Source organism: Pinus tabuliformis, chromosome J, assembly GCF_031772625.1.
Source record: "Pinus tabuliformis cultivar Carrire ecotype Pingquan chromosome J, CPIR1, whole genome shotgun sequence".
Taxonomy (NCBI): Eukaryota; Viridiplantae; Streptophyta; class Pinopsida; order Pinales; family Pinaceae; genus Pinus; species Pinus tabuliformis.
The window spans coordinates 1430050250-1430073974 of NC_142295.1; positions in this window are offsets into that span (position 1 = coordinate 1430050250).

Sequence of the window (23725 nt, forward strand, 5' to 3'; positions counted from 1 at the left end):
TGTAATAGCTAATGCTACTGTTTACATCAGAACTCTTATTTACAATACTTTGAAAAAAAAATAAAGAAAGAAAGAAAAGAATTAAGCATGTAACGACATAGGATAACATGTATGAAATAGATGATGTTGTTACAGGGAAAAGGTAACAGCCACCACATAGTGGTTTTCAACTATTACCATTATCTGCTTGCGCCCCTATAAGAGGTTTTCACAGACAGATTTTTATTTATATATTATTATCATTATTTTTTATTATTTTGGTGTATCAGTTGCCAACAGAGTTGGTTTTCAGTGATTAAACTTATTGAGGATTACAAATTTGGCAGCGTAGGATAATTTTCCCCTGGTCCTATAATTTGAAGATGATATTTTGAGAAAATGTTGACAAATGAATCCTTTGAAGTTGGTTTGTGATATAACCGAAGATGATGCCCATTAGCAAGTAATGGTGTCCTAGCATTGTTGATGGTGACTAAATTCACAGTCCCATTATCAAAGACTGTATCAACTTCATAAGGACCTAGCCATCTAGTGCAGAGCTTCCCCTTGAAATCCTTGAATCAATAATCATATAGTAGAGCCCAATCTCCTTTCTGAAACACCTTATTTTTGATGAATTTTCCATCCCACTTAGACCTCTGTTATTAGATGATATATGTTTGTTGAATGGAAGCCAACCTCTTTTCATGAAATTAATATAGCTGATTTAACTGTTGTTTTTGTGCTATACCAAAATCTAGATTCACTTGTAGTGCTATTGTCAGTGTCTTTATTTCAAACTGTATGGGAAATAAAATATTTGTACCATCCGCTAATTCATATAGTGAGAATCCCATAGTGCTCCTCCATGTAGTCCAGTATGCCCATAGTGCTTCTAGCAATTTATTAGCCTAATTCCTTTGGTGGCTGGCCACAATCTTGGTAAGAATTCCCTCAATAACCATATTGGTGCTTTCCACTTGGCCATTTACCCGTGGATGATAAGATGAATTAATCTTATGATAGATTTTGTATTTCTCAACTAGCTTTTGGATTAAATGATATGTGAATTGTTGCCTCCGTATGTCACTATTTCCCTAGAAACCCCAAAGTGAAAAAAAATGTCTTCAAAAAAAAAGTCTAAAACAACCTATTATATGGCTCTGGTTAGTGCCTTTGCTTCCAGCCACTTTCGACATAATCTGTGCAGACCAGGATGTAGGAATTTTGTTGAGATGGAGGATTAATTGGCCCTACAAAATCCAAGGCCCACTTCTCAAATGGTTCTAAAACTATCTGAGGGTGTAACAACATCTCATCTGATTGGAGCGGTTGACCCATTCTCTGACAACTGTCACATCCTTTCACAAATTTCTTTGTGTCCTAAAATATAGTAGGCCAATAGTACCTTGTTGAAAGCACCTTATACCCTGTCCTTTTATCTGCAAAGTGCCCCCCACAAGGTTCTTCATGACAAGCTTTAAGGATATCAAAGATTTCATCCTCCCTCACACAATGCCTGATCTGATGATCTGACCCAGTGTGATAGAGGTTTCCTTCGATCCAAGAGTATCTTACACTTTGCTGAATAACTCTTTTCTTCTCGTGTGAGGATAGGCGTTGTGGGAGTCTTCCCACAGCAAGGTAATTAGCTATGTTTGCATACGATGGTGAGTGAGTTGAAATAGAGAAAAGATATCCATCGGGAAAAGAATCTTCAATAGGCATGCATTCATCACCAATAGTCAACCTAGAAAATTAATCAGCCACTACATTGTCTTTCCTAAGTTTATCTAGGATTGTTATCTCAAATTCCTATAACAACAATAACCAATGTGTAACCCTACCATTAGTGATTGGTTTAGTCATTAGAAAATGAATGGCAAAGTGGTCAGTGTGTACAAACACTTGATATCCCATAATGTAGAGTCGAAATTTGTTGATGGAATGCACTAGTGTAAGAAATTATTTTTCTATCACAGTGTAATTCAGTTCAGCTGGGGTCAAATTATTTCTTATGTAATAGATGGCATAAGGTTGTTTTGTCCTCTAGCTGACCCAACATAGCTCCCACAGTAGTATCAGATGCATTTGTGGCTATATGAAATGAAAAACTCCAGTTTGGTCCTTGCAAAATAGGGGTTATTGATACACACTTTTTCAATTCTATAAAGGCTTGCTCGCATTTCCCTATCCAAACAAATTCCACATCTTTAACAAGTAGAGAAAATAAAGGGGATGCAATTCTTGAAAAAAATTCTATGAACCTTCTATAATACCCTGCATGTCCCAAAAAACTATGTACCTCCTTTTGTGTTTTGGGAACTGGAATTTTCAGAATTACCTCTATCTTAGCAGGGTCTACTTTAATTCCATCAGCAAAGATAAAATGTCCCAACACAATTCCTTCATTCATCATCATGTGACATTTTTATGTACTTAAAGAAACATTAGTTTGTACACATCGTTCTAGTACTTTTTCAAGATTAACTAATGTTGTTTCAAAGGCTTCACCATAAGGTGTAAAGTCATCCATGAATACTTCTAAAAAATCATGTAACAGATCTGAAAATACCCAATATCTCCCTTTGGAAAGTTATTGGCGCATTAAAGGTGGTTTTATCCTGATCTTCTAGGGCAATTTGTATCTGATTGTAACCACTAAACCCATCTATAAATGAAAAGAATTTCTTTCCAGACAAGGTATCAAGGACCTATTCTATGAATGGCAAAGGGAAATGGTCATTTTGGGTGGCCTTGTTAAGTTCTCTATAGTCTACATAGACTCTCCACTTGCCATTCTTTTTAGGGACAATGACAAGTGGGGATACCCACTAACTATTAGAAATTGGATAAATGAAGTGAGCATTTAGGAGTTTTTTAAATTCTTCTTTTACTACCTCCTTAAGTGTTGGGTTCATATGTCGATGTGGCTGTCTAACTGGATTGAAACCCTGTTTTAAATAGATATGGTTGGTGCACATGATAGGATGAATTCCTTTCATATCTATGCAATCCCATGCAAATTCCTTTTTATACTTCTGTAACAACTATAACAACATTTTGTTTTATTTGGGAGTTAGGTTCAGGTTAACATTCAGATGTTTACCTGATCCTATTTCAACCGGGCTTTTCTTGATGTTCAAAGTGTTCTTCATATGTTCAAATCTCAAATCCTCCATAGCCTCTTCCTCCCTCGAGTCCTCAGTAGAAGTAACAGAAATATGATTAATGATAAAACCATTTATAATATCATCTTCTATCTCATCCCTAAACTACTAGGCTTTATTGAGGGTAAAAACTGGTTGGGACTTATTTGATTCGGGTTTGAACTCATCCCATAAGGGGTTTCCCAACTCTTTACTTGGCTTTGCACGGGGATAAAGGTTGAGGTGTTTTGTAGCCTGATCATTTGAAATTGTCATATAGCCTAGCCTACAACCTATAAATGCATCCGCAGTGGCCAACCAGGGTCTTCCCAGGATCAAGGGATGCCCCCCTAAATTTGATTTGGGTTGCAAGAAAAGAAAATATGTTGGATATCTCCATGAATCCACTGTAATTACTACGTCTTCTAATACCCCTTCTGGTTTAACACAGGACCTATCTACTAATTCATGTACGGTAGGTGTTTGTCTCAACTCATGAAAACCTAGGATGGTAAAGACATATTTAGTCATTATGTTAATTGTTGCTCCTAAATCAATTAGTGTATTTGGGATAGGTGTATCATCAATATAAACAGTAACTGTAGGATCCTAGATCATTATATTTAGTCAATCGAAACTAACCAGTGATTAATTTTGCTAATTTCCCCATCACATGGATAGTGACAGGGTCTTTAGGCTTTCTTCCAATATTTTTAACACACAGTCCCTTACTGTTTTTGCATAGATGGGAATGTCCTTGATAGCTTGCAATAGGGGAATCTTGATGTGTAGATTTTTCAACTCTCTAAGAAAATCAGAGATGGGCTGTGAAGTCATCCTAGTTTCTGATAATCTTTGTGGATATGGAGGATCCTTAGTTTTTGTAATAGTTGGGTCAACTGATACAGATGTACGAGCATTATTTGGGTTAACTATTACAGGTGTAACAAAATCACCTTGACTTGTTGTAGTAGTTTCGTGAGAGTCCGCAGGACCATCCTTAGGAGATTCACATTCTTCCTCAGTGATAGCAGGAGAAGTTTTTACTACTTTTCCCGATTGTAGATGGATTTCATTAATTTCAACGGTAATGATGTAGTAATTTTGGAAGGAAGAGGGAGTTTCTAAAGCCTGGGTTGCCTTATTATTTGGGTTAGGATTAGGTTTTATAGGTAATTGGGGTCGTATGGAGGTGTAGTAGCAAGTGTTGAGAGAGGTGGCAGTTGCAATTTTTGTTGTATTGGTAACGCAAAAGGGGCTAGACCTAAATAATTTCCTCTCTAATTTTGGGGCCAATAAGATTTCTCAGATGGAGGGTCTTGAAAAGGTTGAGAGGGAGACCATTGGTTCCATGGTGAGGAAAACTAAGCTGGAGGAGGAGAGGAATATTTCCATGGAAATTGTTGTGCATTATATACATTATTCCATGGATTAAAATAAAAATCTTGAGATATACTTGGTGGTCGTGCCTGCCAAGGTTTCCTGGACCCAATGAAGTTAGAGGACTGGACTTTCTCACTTGATTCCTTGAGCACTGCTTTCAGTCTGGGAAACTTTGGACAATAGCCTGTAGAATGCTCCAAATTACAAATGTTTCACAGGATGATGTTGTCGAATTTACAATTCCTCAAGGAATGTTTATCCTTACATTTCAAGCAAGATATAGCCAAAGCTTTCCTAGCTTCGCCCTGTGCATTTTTTAATTATGCAGTTCTCATTTGGGTAGATAAAGTACTGAGGAGGTCAGTCTTAAGATTCTTGAATAGGTTCCCGATCTCGGCTCTGGTCACACCTCCATTTGTAGATTTCTTTATTCGAATGGAGGTGTCCCATGTCATGATTCTTACTCGTGATGATCCTCTCGAGCATCTTAAGCATATTTTTATTATCTCCTCAAATTATTCTTGAGATATATCTCCCTTCCCCAGTAGATTCAATGTATCCAGGTAGTCATCTCTCATTCCCCATATGAATATAGTTTTCAAGATTTCTGGATCCAAATCACTATGTTTAGATCTCTGTAGATTATAGTGGAATCGCTCCACATAATCCTCTAAGATTTCTTCTTCTTTTTGTGTCCTCCTAAATATTTCTTCCCTCAAGTACTTGGTCCAACAATAGTCCAGATATTTTGACGTAAACGTAGTTTTCATATCTCCCCATGTCTGAATAGTAGCAGAGTCCAGTCCCATGAACCATATTAATGCTGCTCCCTTTAGAGTAGCAAGGAACAATTTCATCTCTTGAGCATCTAAAGTATAATCATAGCTCCTGCACAGGACCTCAAATTCAAACAAGAATGTATCAAGATCTTCTACAGTCATTCCTTAAAAGATGGAAGAGATGGTAAGGGAATGTTTTACATGGGAGCTTCGCCCCTTATATCACCTATTGGGAATTCAAAGGTGGTAGCAGTGGCATCAGTCCTAGTATTGTTATTGTTATTGTTGTTGTTTTAATCCATTGTAGATTCCCATCTTTATTGTTTTGATGAGTCCTCTCCCAAATATTGTTTAGGTGAGTGTCATGAGGATGAAGATTATTGTGATGATTGTACGGGTTTCTCTGGGGTTGGTTGTTTCACAACATTGCTTGAATCTGGGTATTGATAAGTAAAATAATGTTTTTCCAATTCTGGCTCTAAGTGCTCCTCTCTAGTTTCTCCTTCGCCTTCAAATCTAAAGTCTTGGCCACTAGTTTATCCATGTTGTTCTCGAATTGAATCTATAGTTTCGGGATTATGTATACTAGTTTGAGGGTGATGAGGTCCTAAGATGGAGGAACCAATGCTTCTGGCCTTAATATGGGAGTAACAAATTTATGTGGTCCTGTTTTTCTTATATCCCACTATGAATTTGATTATTATCTATCTTCTTTTGACAATCCCTCTTGAGGACAAGAGTGATCTCCCTAGATCCTAAATGGAAACTAGAAACGATCATGAAAATGAACTGGCTCTTTCCCACGTTGAATTTAATCGAATTACAGGTAGTCTAATTGATAGATAGACCTATTACAGGTTTACGAAATGCCTGATGAAGATCCTTAGTTGTGATTTGATGCAACTCTTCAATGCTTAGTAGAACGTCCAAACATAAACCATAAAAAGGATCAAAAGCACATGTGATATAGTAATTCAAACAACCTATCCTAATGATCAAGGAAATTAGTGATTAAACTTGTCTTAATGAACATAATAACCAATTGAAAACTATTCATCATTCATAAAATACAAAATCAATGGGAGAAACTGCTCATTTGTATTAATCATAAGGTAAGAGGAGCCTACAACCTTCGCCTTGGTGTTGTGAGGTCCCTCCCAAATGCCTTAAATCTCCTCCTTAGTTAACAATCTCTCCAATCTCAAACTAGCATCATAATTTTGTATTCTCTGAATTATGACCTCCTCATCCCTCAACCCTCTAGTCCTTTTATAGATCAAAGAGGGGGAAATTTCAAATCCATAAGAAGAAGATGAATCTCCTTTAGTGAAGGATTAGGTTACCATGAGAAAAGGGATGGAGATGCATCTTATAAGGGTTCTAGTTCGAACAGTCATCACTTGGAAGCTTTTGGTTGGGAAATATTCGACCAACTAAGTTTTTAGAATGTACTTTTTATTTTTACTTTCTAGAATTCACCTGCGTGGGTTTATAGTTACAGATAGAGCACAACTCTACATTGTTCTGAGAGTAAATTTTAGCGCATGCATGGAAACACTAGAGAAATCGGTGCAGGTGGAACTTAACAAGGTGTGAGAGCTATTTGACCCAAATTTATCATGGACTTTAGCATATTTTGATTTGTTTAACTTCTAAGAGAGATGGTTTCAACATGTTCATGGATGGTAATAATATCCATAAACTGATCAAGCGCATGGTGCCAAATTGATGTGTAACAGATTGGCCCCTAAAGTCCGAAGTTTGAATTAAAAGATTGAAGTGCTTTATCATTCCAAGGATTGAATCAAAGGAAATGGTCAGAAACCTGCAAGGAACATTCAAGGGAACATAATGCAAAATATATATCAAACATCATCTTTGAGGTAGGCATTCCCATACGTAGAGTAAAGCAAACTCAATGAACAAGCATGGAAAAACTAAGATCATATAGATGGTAGACACAGCATGGACATAGCCATCTGTCTACATAATCATGAATATAAAATCTCCTCACAACCTAGATTGATGAAACTAGATCGAGGGTCTTGATCTCCATCTCTCGATCCATAGTACAATTCCAACCATGAGACTGAATGTCTTGAAGTCGAACATGGTAGAAATCACTTGATTATCGGTCAATGATGTGAACCATTGACAAGCGCGAGAGAAACCACCAATAATTACAATGGTTCTCAAGGTACTCCCAGTAAAATCTATGATGTGAAAATATGTGATCTGATGTCGAACACTCATAGAATCATTCGATCGAAGGCCAACAATGAGAACCTGTCATCGAAAGTGAAAAACCTACCATTAAGGCATGCAAGCTTCAAGGTACTGAAGGTTTTCAAATCAGCATCCTAGATGATAAGCTGAAGTCAATAGGAAGCGATTTGTCATAAGAAAGCCTATGACATGAAACATGATATCATATTCTAAAAATAATTGCAAGGACTAACTCAAGGATGGTTGATGCGAATGAAGGCAAAGATTTTGCAAAAGGATTTGAACCAAGGTTGAACTTCTCTTGAACACATAATGACACTTTAATGATTTGGCAGCATTTGACTCAATGATAATACCCAAAACCATGAAGACTTTCAATGAGGTTTGATTAACTATAAGGAAAATGGATTTCCCAACCCGGACATGAATGTGATGGAGTGTTGTGTTCAAGAGTGACATGCTACCTTTTAACTGATGATGTAAAATGGACACCTTCCCCAATTTCCCCCCACCATTACTGGAAAGTACCTCTTTATTTTTTACAAGCTTGAGGAGGATAACATATGCTTGGACTGTAAGCTCATCCTTTGGATGAGTCCATCGAATTATTTTTAATGAACCCTAAGAAGGAATGGTTTGGTCTCGTCATGCTTAACGAGTCCTATACTGTTTAGTTTTAAAGAGTCTATTAAAGGTATAACTCGATGTCATTTTCTTTTAAGATATTTTGAAAAATACACAAAAAGAAAACTCATTTATCTCTTTAACCGTAAAATTTTACCGTGACCAAAGAAAGTGAAGCTCGACGTTTTTCATTTTTAGAGAGTCAGAAGAAAAACATAAGTAGACTCCATTAGGTTCTTTTTTGTTAGTTTAGTCTCTTAGGTCCAAAAAAGGATAAAATAATACAAGAGTGAACTCTATTGACCATGTTCAATCAATGTATACCTTTTTCATAAATATTCCTAGCTCAGTCCATGAAAGGGGTAAACTTATATTGAGTGGATGGTTGTTCATTTACTTTTACGAGTTCGAACAAGCAAGCACTCAGAAATCTTTTCGTTTTTGAAAAACTCTGAAAAGGGCTTAAAAGAAGACTTCATGATTTTTCACTTTTCGTAATTTTTAAAGAGCATAAAAAGCGATAAAAGCCTACTGAAATGTCAAAAATGATTTATCTTAACTCCGTAAAATATTCTGCACATTCAAACTCAATAACCCATCATAACTACTCAAACAGATGTTTTCCCTCTTAAAAAGATTAAAAATATAAAAAATAATATTTTTTAAGCTTAAAAACTTATAAAAGTGGGAAAAAGTAATTTATTTTTACCATTTTCATTTTCACCAGTTCAGAGCAGAGAGAGGGGTTTTTACTGTAAAACTTCTAGGACTGATTCTGAGCCAACCGATGGACGAAATTACACGCGCTTCTATACATTTATTTTTTCATTTTAAGCTTGAATTTGGTTTTTTGGGACAAAATTTTGTCAAAAAGTGTGCCCTTGGCCCTACGCGGGTTTTTCTCAATCAGGTCTACATAGGTCGATAAAATTTTCCATATGGAAATTCTCGGCCTGTGTAGAATTCTGCTGGAAATTTCCGCGTAGTTGCACCCTGTCCATAAAAGGGCAGTCACACAGGCATCGTGGGCTATTTTTAAAACAAGATTTGGAGCCCAAAAAAAGATGAAATGATTTTCAATAAAGACTCTAACTACTTTAAAATGGTCATTTTAGGTCATTTTGCTTGCTAAAAAATGGAAGTGAGGGAGAGAGAGCATGAAGGCAATGATGTGTCTGCTTTGGCGGATCCATCCACTTTGCAGGCTCTCAGGAATTGTGGCCTCCTGAAATACTAGTTGATCCCTGGGACGGAAGCCCAAGTAGATTTGATGACATGATTGGTGAGGACCTGGAATGTCCAGGAACAGTGTTTCGTGATTATTGATTATCGCCTCACCATTGATGTCGATGAAAAATATTTTTCCTGACTAGGTTATCTCATCGGGGAGTTGATATTTCACTTTTTGGATCCAGAGCAAAGGGTAGACACTACTAATGGATACTTGCGGTGCTTTTGCAAGGGTGCACCACCCAAATATGGATGGATTGAAATTTAGTCCATTGAACGTTTACCCTTGAGGACCATTCCTTTCACTGTTAGCAAACTGTGGCAATGATGCCCTCTATCGAGCCACCTAGGCACATATGAAAACGATTGTGGAATGTTGGGAGTCCACGCTTGATGAGGTGGGTTGCACTGATGGCATGCCATGGTGGTGACGGTCCTGCAGTGAGGTATACGACATAGTTTTTTAACTGGATAAGCAAGCATATTGTTTCAATCGAGGACTTTTCGTATGCCAAGATAGATTACAGAGGTTACTCTGATATTCCACTTCTAGTCAGGGCTCAGTGGGGTGATCTAGGTAAGATTTTCTCATTTTTCGCATATTTTCAAAGTTTTTTATTTTTTAAGTGCTTTTGTCTTCATAGGCTAATTGTCCGAAATGTATGTGCAGATGTGGGTTCAACTCAACCAGCTGGGATGAAATGGTACGATAGATGAGATGAGCATCCTATGGTTTCTGTGGTAGCGAACCCAGAGGTGGATGACATCCTGATAGTCTTGGAGCACTACTTTGAGAGGTTGACTGCCAACATCCCAGAAACTAGAGTTGATGACATTACACACACCTATCAGAGGCACGTAGTTGGGGTTCCCGGGCGGCTTAGGCGTTTGTTGTGTCGAGTTGCTCGTGCTATCATGTGTTATCATGAACATCACCATGCCTAGCTATTCTAGTTTCTAGGACCATTTTTGACATTTTGGAGTCAGTACTATTCAGAAAATAAAAGGCCATGGGGCCTTATGTCCTCGGATGACATGTTTTGTAGACACACCCAAACTCTATTTTATGAAAAATCTACTACTTTTATCTATGTTTATCTCCATGAATGAATGAAAATTGTTTTTAATTTACAAATTTTGAATATGTCTATTTAACACATGATTCACCAATGCATCTGTCAATGTGTTTAAATATCTCAGAATGTGTTGATATTCAATATAATCAAATCGTCTTTCCAAGAGATGGACTCGTAAAAACATCCTTAACATGGTTGGACTCCTAACTGAATAGAAATCATTTAAATCTAACACTATGAGCTACAAATCTAACCTAACGATCTAATGTCAGATACCAAATGTAATGGAATCAACTAATAGCTCAACGACTACGCTATATTCTGCTATATTGTTCATTGTTTGACTGAGACATATCCTATGAATAGAAACTAGCTCGTTACTGGGTGAATATATAACCTAGGCTACAGAAGATAAATTCCAAGTGCTACAACTAGCGCCATCAGAAAAGCCAATGTAAATCGAAGAAAACATTGACATCTGCAAATCAAGTGTAAAAACGAGATAAGAAAAAGTAGTAAAAAACACTAATCTACCACACATACCTGAAAATGGTAAATAATGTACAAATCTTCACCAAAAATTGTGCAAAATATTTCTTTAGGTAAAGACCATTTATGGGCTTTCCCAAAGGAACACAATCGTAATCAATCGTCTCATAGGCACCTTTAGCTAATACGTGTTTTATGATGTAAGGGCCATGCCACATGGGCTCGAATTTCCCCGCACCTAGCTTGTCATAAGCTTGATCATATACCAAGACTAGGTCACCTTCTGAATATGTACGAGGATTAACGTTCTGATTGTATTGGGATTTGACACATGGTGAGCTTCGCTAGCCAATATAGAATTATGACGATTTTCATCTAGATGGGTTAAGTGTACAAAGTGTTATTTGTTTTCAGAGGTAATAGGTAATAATTCGATATCTAATTTAAGAGATGGAATTTCACATTCAATATCTAATACGACTTCCAAACAATAAATGAGTTGAAAAGGGGTAAAGTTGGTCAATGTTTGTATAGTAGTGTGGTAAGCCCACAAAGCTGAAAAGAACATAGAGTGCCAGTTTCCTTTATGGGTACCAACTATCCATTTAATCATATTGGTAAAAACTTTACTGATAGCTTCGACTTGACCATTAGCTTGTGGATAATATAGAGTAGAGATATCATGGCGGAGGCCAAGTTATGCGGACAGTTCGACCATCATAAAGTTGTGAAAATGACTACCATGGTCTGTAACAATAACTTGTTGGACGCCGAACCGAGCAATCACATGATTGAAAATTAAAATAGTTGCAGTTTTGCCGTCATCTCTATGTGTAGGCATCGCCTCGGCCCATTTTGTAAAGTAATAAATTGCAAGGATAATATATCCATGCCCCCCGATTGAGTGAGGGTTACAAGTGATGAATTCAATGCCCCATTTAGCAAATGGACCAACAACTACGATTTGGTGAAGAGGAGCGGGAGGTGCTCGCATTTTGCGATCATAAATTTGGCAATTATGGCATTTTCGAACTGTTGTGATGCATTATTTAAACATTGACGACCAAAAATAGCCAACACGTAATATGTTTTGGGCAGTAGCATACCCAGACATGTGACCTCCACATGCTCCAGAGTGGTATTCATTCAAAGTTTTTTCGGCTTCTTCAAGAGTTAAAAAATGTCAGAATATAGAATCGGAACCATGATGATAAAGAGTGTCACTAATAATGTTGTATTGTTGGGATTGGTATCGGATTCTTCGACGATCAGTTTTGGATAACTCAGGTCTAAAATTTTGTTTGGAGATATAAAATGGTGTTTCCATACCATAGATCAAACACACTAATAAGAAAGAGAGATTCATTATTGAATTGAGGCTTCTGTGATCCATAGCAAGTTTATAAGAAACGTTTTTGGCGATAATCACATCAAAATTCATTTGTCAACGCGTTTCGAACCAGCAAGTGTGGTTCATCGTTAGGACAAGATGAAGAACCAGGTTATAGTAATATATTAAATAGAGAGACCCCTCATTCAAATGGCTAGAAAGAAGCAACTAATTTTGACCATAGGAAACAGCTACAATTTACTAGACTATAGCTGAATTTGATGGGATCCAGGGTTGGGGAAGTTTATTAATTAGTTAGTTAATTAATTAATTAGTTAATTTGTTAGATTTAATTTTATATGTAACTCAATATATGCATTAATAATTATTAAAAAAAAAAAATCTCTTTTCAATTTCAAACTAAATAAATTATATGTGAAAACTTTATGGGATAAATTAAGGTAAAAATTAAAGTTTATTAATTAAATAATTAGTTAGTTTAATTTAATTGGTTAACTTGTTTCCCATGTATATTTATTTAAATTGATATGCATTATCTTCTTTTAATTCACATATATGAAGGATTATGGGATAAGCTAGGAAAAAATATATAAATGTTTATTAAATGACTAATTAAATAGATTATTTGTTTATTAATTATATTTTGATTTCATTTAAATGAATGAGTTACTAAAACTATTCTGGGATAAATATGGATTAAATGTGTATCAAATAATCTGTTAAACAGTTAGTATTTTTAATAAGTTTATATAATTTAAATATACCTGCTTATAACTCTTTATGTTTATAAATAAACTTTTTAATTTTAATAAAATATTTTGAATTAAAAAGAAATTTTATAAAGAACCTAACCTAAAAGGTGAAGAGAACCAAGCAAAAAGAGATAACAAATCAAAAGAGAAGGGTGCAAAGGGGAATTCAAACAATTCATCAGCCAAGGGAATAAAACAAGAAAGGAGACAACCAGAATGCAGAAGGGTAAAAAAGCAAGGGGGGGGTGGTGGGTGGGGGGTGCTAGGAGGAGAGGGTAGGGATCCAACAACTGCTAATCTTCCAGTCATCATCCATGTTGAGATTGCTTGGCCTTCTTTCAATTTCTATGGCCTCCCTAAATTTATGGTGGTGAAAATGAGAAATCTTAGCAATAACCTTGGTCTCCTCAATACATATATGATGTTTGGTCTTCTCCACGTGCAAAGGAATCTTGTGCTATAGTTTCTATATCAGTATGGGGTAAGTCACACAATAATTTGGAAAAAACCAATGATTTCTTTGATTTGGATTTTTCAAATTCTAGATCAAACTCTTGTAAATTGACTATCCACTTTGAGTATTTCCCCTAGCAATTGCTTCATGAGAATATACATCATAAGGTTGCAATATGAAATGACAGTTGTTTTTCAGAGAAGTATATAGTGATGGAATCATTGAACAACTTACACAATTTCCAAGGCTAGCTTCTCCACATGTGTGTATTTAATCTCAGTTTTAGTGAGACTCCTACTCAAATAGTAAATCACATGTTTGCTACTACAATCATCCTCTTGGTCTAACACCATGCCGGTGGTGGCATCAGATGCAGCTAAGTACAAAAGGTAGTCTCGATGATAATCGGGTGGATGTAGTAAAGGCACATTAGTCAATACATTCTTTAATGCATCAAAATATTTATTAGCAAGCTCATCCTAGAAAAATGGAATACCCTTTTTCAAAAGTTGATTAAAACCCTGTGTTATTTTAGCATAATTATGGATGAATCTATGCAAAAAATTTGCTTTGAGTCAAGCTAGAAGGAGCAGGAAAATTCAAAATTTCCTCTACCTTGAGAGGATCAACATGAATGCCTTCCTTTGAAACGATGAAACCTAGAAGGTGATCAAATTGCACACAAAAAACACATTTGTGCAGATTCAAGCAAATATTGTAATGCCTACAGCTAATGAAAATCACTTTTAAGTGCATTGGGTGATCTTGTTGTTTCATGGAATGAGCCAGGAGGTCATATAAATATGGTTGAACAATATGCTTGATATTGTGGAATGTGTAAGACATTGCTCATTAAAAAGTTGCGTCAACATTGTTTATGCCAAATGGGAGTTTCGATAAGAAAGCATCCACCATGGGCATATAAATGTGGTTTTATATTGATTGGCAGGGAGTATGTTTATCTTATTCTAGCCACAAAATCCATCCTTAAAGGAAAAATTTTCATTTCTAGCATAGTCTTCGATAATTTGGTCGATATACGGAGTTGGATAATTGTCCTTGGGACAAGATTTATTGATATCTTGGTAATCAACACACACTCGAATGGTTCGTTGCTTTTTATTAACGTGCAAAATATTTGATACCCAATCAGTTAAAGGAATAGGGTAAATAAATCTTAATTTTAGAAATTTCTCAACCTCAGTTTTGATAGCAACAACTTTTCGCGGATGTATAGGACGTAATCATTGTTTAACTAGTTTATCAACCAGATAGGTTTTTATTTCATGTACAACAATGTTATGGTCGATTCGTGGCATCTCTTCATAGGACCAGGAAAAAATGTCACAGAATTCCTAAAATAGGGCTTTGTAAGTTGAAATCTCTTCTAATGAACAAGAGGCTCCTATATGAATATTTTCAATTATTTCGGGTTTCACTAAGATATCAATAGGTACTATTGCCGATATGTTCCCTAAATTTTGTTCAGAATTGGAAGAAAGGGTAGACATTGGATTTTGAGGATCGCTAAGGGTCTCAGATGAAAATAATGATGAAAAATTATTCTCAATTTTATCAAAATATGGTAAGAAATTTGAACGATGATTAGTATCGCCCCATGGCATTTCATCCAAGGTCATAACTTACATAATCCCTTCATCAGTTAAAAATTCTTTGTTAAAAGGATCAGACATAGAGATTGGTTCCAAGCGTGACAAATGAGAATATTCATCAATGATCATATTCATTTGATCATCATCAGATGTTGATGGGTTTGAAAAAGACAAAATGGCCTCATAGGCTAATTCGAAAGGACTAAAAGGCATTTCATCACCATATAAGATCATTTATGATTCTGACGGTACTTTCCATGGATCTCCCATTTAGGAAGTACTTGATGTGATCATGTTGATATGTGCTCAATTCTGAAGAAGAGAGGGTGGAGGGAATGCGAAAGTTCCCATCAAAGACGAGTCTTTGAGCCGGCCAACACCAACTTATTCATATGGAGTGGTGGATTTTCCAACAAATGGGATATTGTTAGTAGAATTAGGGTCAAAGGTATAGTAGGATAATTGTTTTACTTTCAAAATTCTTCCTTTGTGAAGAAACATAATCATCCTAAAATATGATGAGACTACTCCTACCATGGCATAAGTCAAGCTTTGTCTAATAAAAAGGTTGTAATCAAGTTGAGCATCAACAACCTCAAAGTCTATTGCAATTGTTTTGCCCTCCATCCTGATTGGAAAGTCATTTAAAAGTCCATATAGACGAAAACCTCTTCCATCGAAGGATTTCAAAGTCATGGGAGATTAATTGATTGCTGGAGAACCTAAATCTTTCCAACAGGAAATGGACATAATGCATGTCGACGCTCCTTCGTCAATCACTATTCGAAAAACTCGTCGAGTCTTGATGTGAACTGGTATCTGAAAAGTCAGTTGATGCAAGAAATGTGGGACATGATTCTCGAGATAAAAAACAATCAAATGGGAGTCTTGAGGATCTATACCTCCTATTGCTGATAATAATAATTTCCTTTGCACTAGACAAATTTGCAGTACTTCCAGGGTAGACATGGCTGAAGGTGACATAGCCAAATCCTCAGTGATGTCATAACTTTTGGTAGCCCTCGCATGAGGATTAAAGGCTGACTTACGGAGCATACCCTTAGGAGGCAGACGAATTACCATATCAGGATTTGATTTTTCAATGTGTAATGGTTCAGAAGGAGGAGTAGACGCGAAAGTTTGACCAGATGAACTAGAGTCATCTCCATTTTCAACAAGACTCTTCAACGCATAATCTTTGGACCTCGTTGCTACCATAACTCTGGAAAACATCATCATGATATTTTCCGACGGGGATGAGGAAGATTGTTCTTGAGAGACCATTTTACTGTCTTGAGGAAAAGGATCCTTCAAAACAGCAGGTGTGGGCGAACATTTGATAAATTTGGAAACTTTGGCTCAATGAGGGCCCTCCTTAGTTTAATGATCTTCCTCACAAGTCAAGCAAGGATATCAAGGTTTCCTCTTTTCATCAGATGATTCATTCTTGGATGATTCCTTCCTAGAGTGGTTGTCTTGTTGAATTTTTCCTTTTCCCTTTTTTCTTATTTCCGGATGACTTACCTTTTCCAGTAGATGAATATACGATGTTGATTTCAGAAGTAATTCCAGGAGAAGGACCTTCGTCAGGTGAATCAAATAGAGACGGAACTTGAACATTCTTAGAATTTTTCTTTGTGTTCTTAGTCTTCTGGCTCACAGAACCAATCATGCCATTTGTGGCATGTGATCCTAGAAGAGGTGGATCATTTGAGGTAGATCGGGGTAAATCTGGGATCTTTTCATACAAAGTACTAGACTAAGTATAAACAAGATCAAGATATTGAGCATGACTAATTACCTTCTCCTTTGGCCACATCTTAAGTTATTACTGGTAAAAGTGAATGTAAACCTTAACTAGGTGATGTCTTCGTCTCCATTTGTGAATATGATCTGAGATATGGATAGACATTGACTGCTTTAAAGAATTCAAAAGTTCAGTTCCATTGTCATACTGAATAGGTAACTAAAAATGGGTCAAAAAGGTTGTAGCAAGGGCATTGAATGCGTTGAAAGAAGTGCATGATAATTCCACATACCATTTGGTTGTTGAACCAATTAGGATTCATTGGAAAAGTCTTAATCTAATAGAATTTGCATTTAATGAGTTGGTCGTGCACCAAAGATGGTAGGTCATGACATGGTTGGACAGATCTTCACTCGACTTACCTTTGAACTTAGGAATGTCATTGGGAAATTTAATAGGAATAGTTGGCCAATAGGGTAAATAAAGAAGTGGATCATTAGTTAACCGAGAAGGGTCAGGCAAATCCAAAGTTGCAATGAAAGGAAACTAGTGATTGGGGTCCTGCGATGGATATTGATAACCCTGAGGGGCGAGTCCCGTACTAGGATGAGGATATCCAGGATATCCTGGGATAGCTTGAGCAGTTGGAATCTGCATACCTCTTGGGTATCCAGGATGAGCCATACTATATTGCGGTTGAATAGGTTGTTGAAACGTATGACCTAGGTATGGTTGATTCTGGAAGGTGAGATTATGACCAATTTGACCTGAAACAAATTGTCCTTGAGGGGTTGGCTTTGCAAGGGTTGACCTTGGAGAAATTGAGTTTGAAAAAGTGTAGCTTAAAAAAACTGACTCTGGGATATACCTTGGAAAGATAGCCCTTGAAAATGTACTTGCATATATGGAACACTAGGCTGAAAAACGGGTATTTGAGGTGTTGATGGAATTGTAGGAATGGATTGAACACTAGATTCATGAGGTAAATACTGAACAAGAGGCTGCATAGTAACATATGATGTAAGCAGGACAATTATTTGTGATACTCCTGGAATTGGCATTCTAGGTGAACTTGAACCTGGGTTCTAAACAGACGTTGCCATAGCAGACTGCCCTACAGTTTGATGGGTACTTTGGGTGGAATACTGAAGTGATTACCGGGTAGGTGTCAATGAGATAGCTTGGACGGTTGGTTGAACTTGAGAATTCATACCTTCAAAAGGTAGTTGTTGCATAGGCTGTTCAAGAGGTTGGCCAGGTTTATATAAAGGAACTTTAAAAGCAACAAGAATTGACTGTTGAGAAGGGTTCCATGTCATATTCAATCTAGTGTAAGGCATTCCATAAGGGGATTGAGGCATAAAAGGCTAACCAAAACTGGTTTGAGGCATTTGAGCATAGTTGAAGTAGTTTTTGGCGGGGGGTTTCCCCCTAGCTGTAGGGTAAGGTCCACCAAAATTTTTTCCTCCAGGTGGAGGATATGATGGTTTCCCCCCAGGCGGATAATAACCATTTGTTGGATTAGCTTGTGGTTTACCAACATTACCAGAAATCATATTAATGGCTTGTTCATATGCCAAGCCTTCATTAGTAGGGTTAATTACACCAGTTGACATGTTTGAAGATGAGTTCAAGGAAGAAGCTCCCGAATAAGCTCCTGCAAGAGAGTGATATCCAGGTGGTAAGAAACCACCATACAATGTGGACTCTAGAGAAGTGGAATACATGGATGTATCTGTTATGACACTTCTAGGAATCATTGTGGACCAGTCAAAACTAGGCACAATAGAATAAGGAGTCGTGTAACGCGGAATCCCTTGCCCTAAAAGGTTCAAGGGTGTAAAATACCAAGGGTCAGGGTGAAGAGATCGAAACAAAAGTTCTGGGATATCTACAGGTTCACTGGTAGAAACTAGAGGTTCTTCCTCTTCATCCAAAACAAGTTCTTCAATGGCAATAAGACTAGGAGGAAGACTATTAGTAATGATAAGTTTCATACGTGGTGAAAGTAGAGGATCCGAAATATGTGCTATAGCATGTGTATGAATTTCAAGCTCAGAAATATCAGACTCAGGTTCGTCAATATCTGGTTCGGAAATGGGATTTCTATCAGAAGATTCTTCGGTATCTGATTCAATATGAACTATTTCAGTAATTTGTAAATCAATTGTTGTTGAGTGTGATGTTAAATTCCAAGTTTGATCAAATTCAGTTTTCGTTACTTCAAAGACTGAAATAGTAGATGTTATAGGTTGATTAAATTCAGTTCCTCTTACATTAGAATCTATAATATTATAAGTTTCAGTTTCTACTGTAGTTCCAGTTTCAGATGATTTAGATATTTTTTCTTTAATCTTTTCTAACTAACTTGGTGTATATGTAGGGGGATCCCCGAGTATCCTATGTGACTGTCTTGGTAGTTCTGCCACAATGTTTTTTTTTTAATTTATTAATCACACAACATCTAAATTACACCTAAAGTCTCTAAAAGGTAAAAAAACAACACAGAAAGTAACACACGCTAAAAATCTATGATTTCAAACCACACAAACTTACTCTTCATAGAGATCAATATATACTAGTTGGTGATGAAATCCAACATCGAAGAGATCAAGGTGAAAATTTTTATAGAAAATGAGTATTTGGACCAGTTACCCTAACAAGCTGCTTAATGAAACAGTCTGGTGCAAGTAACTCTGCCATAAACCATCTCGAGAAAAGATTACCCTCCAAAGATTCCAAGTGAGTCTAGCCAATGTTTTTTCTAGGTACAGCAGGACGTTCCCTCTGTCGTCACCTTAGGTAGAGCCCTATGATTATAGTCACTATGTTCACCAAACCCAACAATTTTACCTAGGGGGAAAGTCGTAGATCGGATGTACACACAAGGGCAGAGTAAGAAGCTCAATCCCCTTGAAGGCTCCTCCACAAGATCAATTGGAGGTTTACTTTCAAGTGACCCCAAGTGCCTTTTGGAATCATTGTAATATGTGTAAATCATTATATCTAAGCCAATGAAGTGGGTCGGATCACTTCACCAGAGTCGACACGACCTTGTGCTTAACTCATGTATAAGTAGAGCTTCCCAGAGAAAAACGTAAATACTTGGATTTTCTCTCTCTAACTCAAGGTTCTATTGTATGTTTGTAGCTTTGGAAAGTCTACTTCGTTCCCTATTCCAAATCCCTACACTTAAGCTAATGCAGGTGAAATAGCCCTAAGAAATATAAAATTCTAAGTGAGTTTTAATTAGCGTTGTATTATTAAGTTGTTATACATCTAGCATGCACGTAAGTAAAGGTCAAGGTAGGCCCAGTAAGAGAGCAGCAGCTACCGATACTCGCCCCAAGCAAGTGTTATTGAAGCCTTTTTGTATAGAAGCCCATCCAAAAGCTCCTCCCTCTATTGGAAGCCCTTACCGGACAACGCTATAAGTTGAGGGCGAAGGTTGGGTAAGTAGTGGTAAAAAGTTAAGGTTGGAAGCACTACTAAAGTAAAGCAAGGTAGAGTAAAGGTAATTTTAATCAATGGGTAATGGAGGTGAAACTTATGATGTTGTGATGACTCGAAATCTTAATGCACTCTAAAATGAAAAAGAAACTTTGTAGTACACCTAGGGGGATATTATGGGGTATGGGGTACAAAGGGAGGTACCCAAGGGAATAAGGTAATAATGTGATGGACCATAGTTAATAAATAAAGTGGTTAACCCGCATCATGTAAAGGACCACTAGTAGTTGGGCATAATGTAATAAGCCCATTGTATTAGAAATCCTTAGATCTCATTATTACCTTGGGTACCTCCCTTTGTACCCGATATCCCAAAATATCCCCCCTAGGTATACTACTTGTAATATATCCTAACATGATGGAAATGAATTAGCAACAAGGACAGCAACCCCTGCACGATAGATAGAGAGGTGCGAAGATCCAACAACAACACATCAACATAGAGGTACCACCAGGATCAACTCCCATCTCAAGCGAGCGAGGCACCGGCTAGATCGAGTAATCACTTATCTCTAGGATGGCTAGATGCACATGCATGGTACCAGTGCACTACTCTTTTGAGTAGATCTTATTGTTTGTGTTCTTCTTATGTTTCGAGGACAAAACATGTTTAAGGGGGCTGGAATGTAGTATACCTAGGGGGGATATTATGGGGTATGGGGTACAAAGGGAGGTACCCAAGGGAATAAGGTAATAATGTGATGGGCCATAGTTAATAAATAAAGTGGTTAACCCGCATCATGTAAGGGACCACTAGTAGTTAGGAATAATGTAATAAGCCCATTGTATTAGATATATGGTATTGAGAGACCCATGGTAATGACCCAGGGTATTGTATGTATGAAGCCTATATAGAGGCTTCATACATACAATACCCTGGGTCATAACCATGGGTCTCTCAATACCATATATCTAATACAATGGGCTTATTACATTATTCCTAACTACTAGTGGTCCTTTACATGATGCGGGTTAACCACTTTATTTATTAACTATGGCCCATCACATTATTACTGTTAAACACACATGGGCAGTAAGAGAAATATTAAAGATAAAACATGCAGTACATTTTTTATTAACAGGAGATATACATTTATAGTACATTGTTTGACCGTTGGGTTTCACATCCCAAGGTCTCTTGGACTCCTTTTGTCCATTCGGCTTCCACACTAACCCATTGAGGATTAGGTGTCCAACATTCCCCCCCTTAATCCGAAGGGTTATGTATGAGTCCAAGAAGAGAGCTGTAATACAAAATGTGCAAAAAATGCATGGCAGCACTAGGCTGAATGTGCTCTATGAAATGTTGGTATAAAGGGTGGTGGTTTAAGGATGACCACCAACACTGGAACGCTTAGTGCAGTTCTCGGAACTCTTCCAAAACTGGCAAGAAGCTGAAGTCTTCTGCTAGAGGAAGTGCTCCTATTGTTTTGAAGAGGGAAACCTTCAACCAATAAAGGGAGGTCTCACCCCGCATAAGAGGGAGAACTTCAACCTGAAAAGGGAAGTCTCAACCTGTGATGGTTTAAGGATGACCAACAACTCTGGAATGCTTAATGCAATTCCTGGAACTCTTCCAAAACTGGCAAGAAGCTGGAGTCTTCTCCTTGAGGAAGTGTTCTCAATTGTGTTCCTGGAATTCTTCCAAAACTGGCAAGAAGCTGAAGTCTTCTGCTAGAGGAAGTGTCCCATATTGCCAACTGAAGGCATGTTCAGGGGCATCTTTGTCTCTGGCTACAACTCTGAAACTGGTGTGGCAGGTTGTGGCTCAGGCTCGCTTGGTGTGACTTTGAAGCTTGTAGATGACCATCATTTCCCCCCCTGTCAGATACAAGGTGAGATGATGGAGAAAACTCAACTGCAAGACTGTTCAATACTCTGGAACAAGTTCTAACATGTGTTTGGAATATCTTCTTGGTTGTTGATGCCCATTGCCAAGAAGAGATCCATCCAAGATGAATCTTTGTTCTTGCAGGACGTTTGTTCTTGAAGCATCTATTTGAAGAATGACTGGTTTTATGACAGTGCTTACATGGATGAAGATCAAAACAGTGATCTTTCAAATGGCCAACTTGGTCACAGTGTTGGCATTTCACAATCTGTTGTTGTTGTTGTTGTTGTTGCTATGGAAGAGAGGCAGAGTCTGGAACAGCTGAAGCTGAACTGTCATGAGGAGCAAGTGAACTGTCATGAATGAATCTAGCACTCTGAAACTGAATGGGCTTTGAGTAGCCTGGAATATGAAAGGACAAGTCCTTGTCATATCCAAGACCAGTTCTATGCTTGTTGTGGACAAGCTATTCCCAGGGTCTGATGATGGGCTTGGGAAGTGCAGATTGAGTTTCTGCATCTACATGTGACTTTGCTACTTCCTTGGGCACTAGATTTGAATCAACTTGCTACTTATGGGATTCTGTTTCAATGTTCTGAACAGAAACAGGTTCAGAATGATGACTCCATTGCTGCAATTCTTCTTGCTGCAGTTGTGATTCAAGTTGAAAAAACTCTATCTTTTCATGTGCATTTTGCAAATAGCTTTGAATGTCAAAAAGTGTTTCTTTGTTGACTTTTACCATCCCATCAACACTAGAATGAATTAGGATATTCAATAACTTTAATGCATCTTCAAGTCTGGCCATTATCTCAATAGATAAACCCTGATATGCAAATGATTTTTGCCACAGTGTTCTCCACGATGGGTAATTTTCGTAAGTTTATTCACTGTACATTGTTTTTAATGCTTCCACATGTAGTAATAGTCTCCAAATAAACTTATATTTTTCAATAGCAAATTCAGAAATTAAATGTAGTAGCCATTAAGTGATAGCTCCTACATAATGGACTTTTCTCATTCAATAACTTAACTAAACAATGAGGAAATTAGAAGATAGAGCCTGATAATTAAATGATATCCAACATAAATTAGTACATATGCAATCATCCGTCCCCAAAATGGCACCTCAACATTTGTTTCTAATGTGCACTACCCAAGAAATGGAAGAATAGATTCCCTCTTCACCACAGTCCTTATATCATCATCAACCACACTCATTCAACCTTTGAGATAACATGCAGTCCCTTCAATGCAGCTACAACAATAACAGAAGGTGGAATGATGCAACAATAACAAAAGGTGGAATGATGACTTTAGGCCCCGCAGAAAGAACTCCAGAATTCGTGGTTACACCCATAAATGGAGTACGACCTCTTGATTGTTGGTTTCACACCCCAACCACATGGCCAAACACATTCAGCGCAAATATAGTCAAAATATTCGGTTGCAGTGAAAAAATTCTCTTACAACATCATCGTTGGCATCGACATCCAAGCAACAAGATGTGCCCTGGAGAATTTGAAATGTTC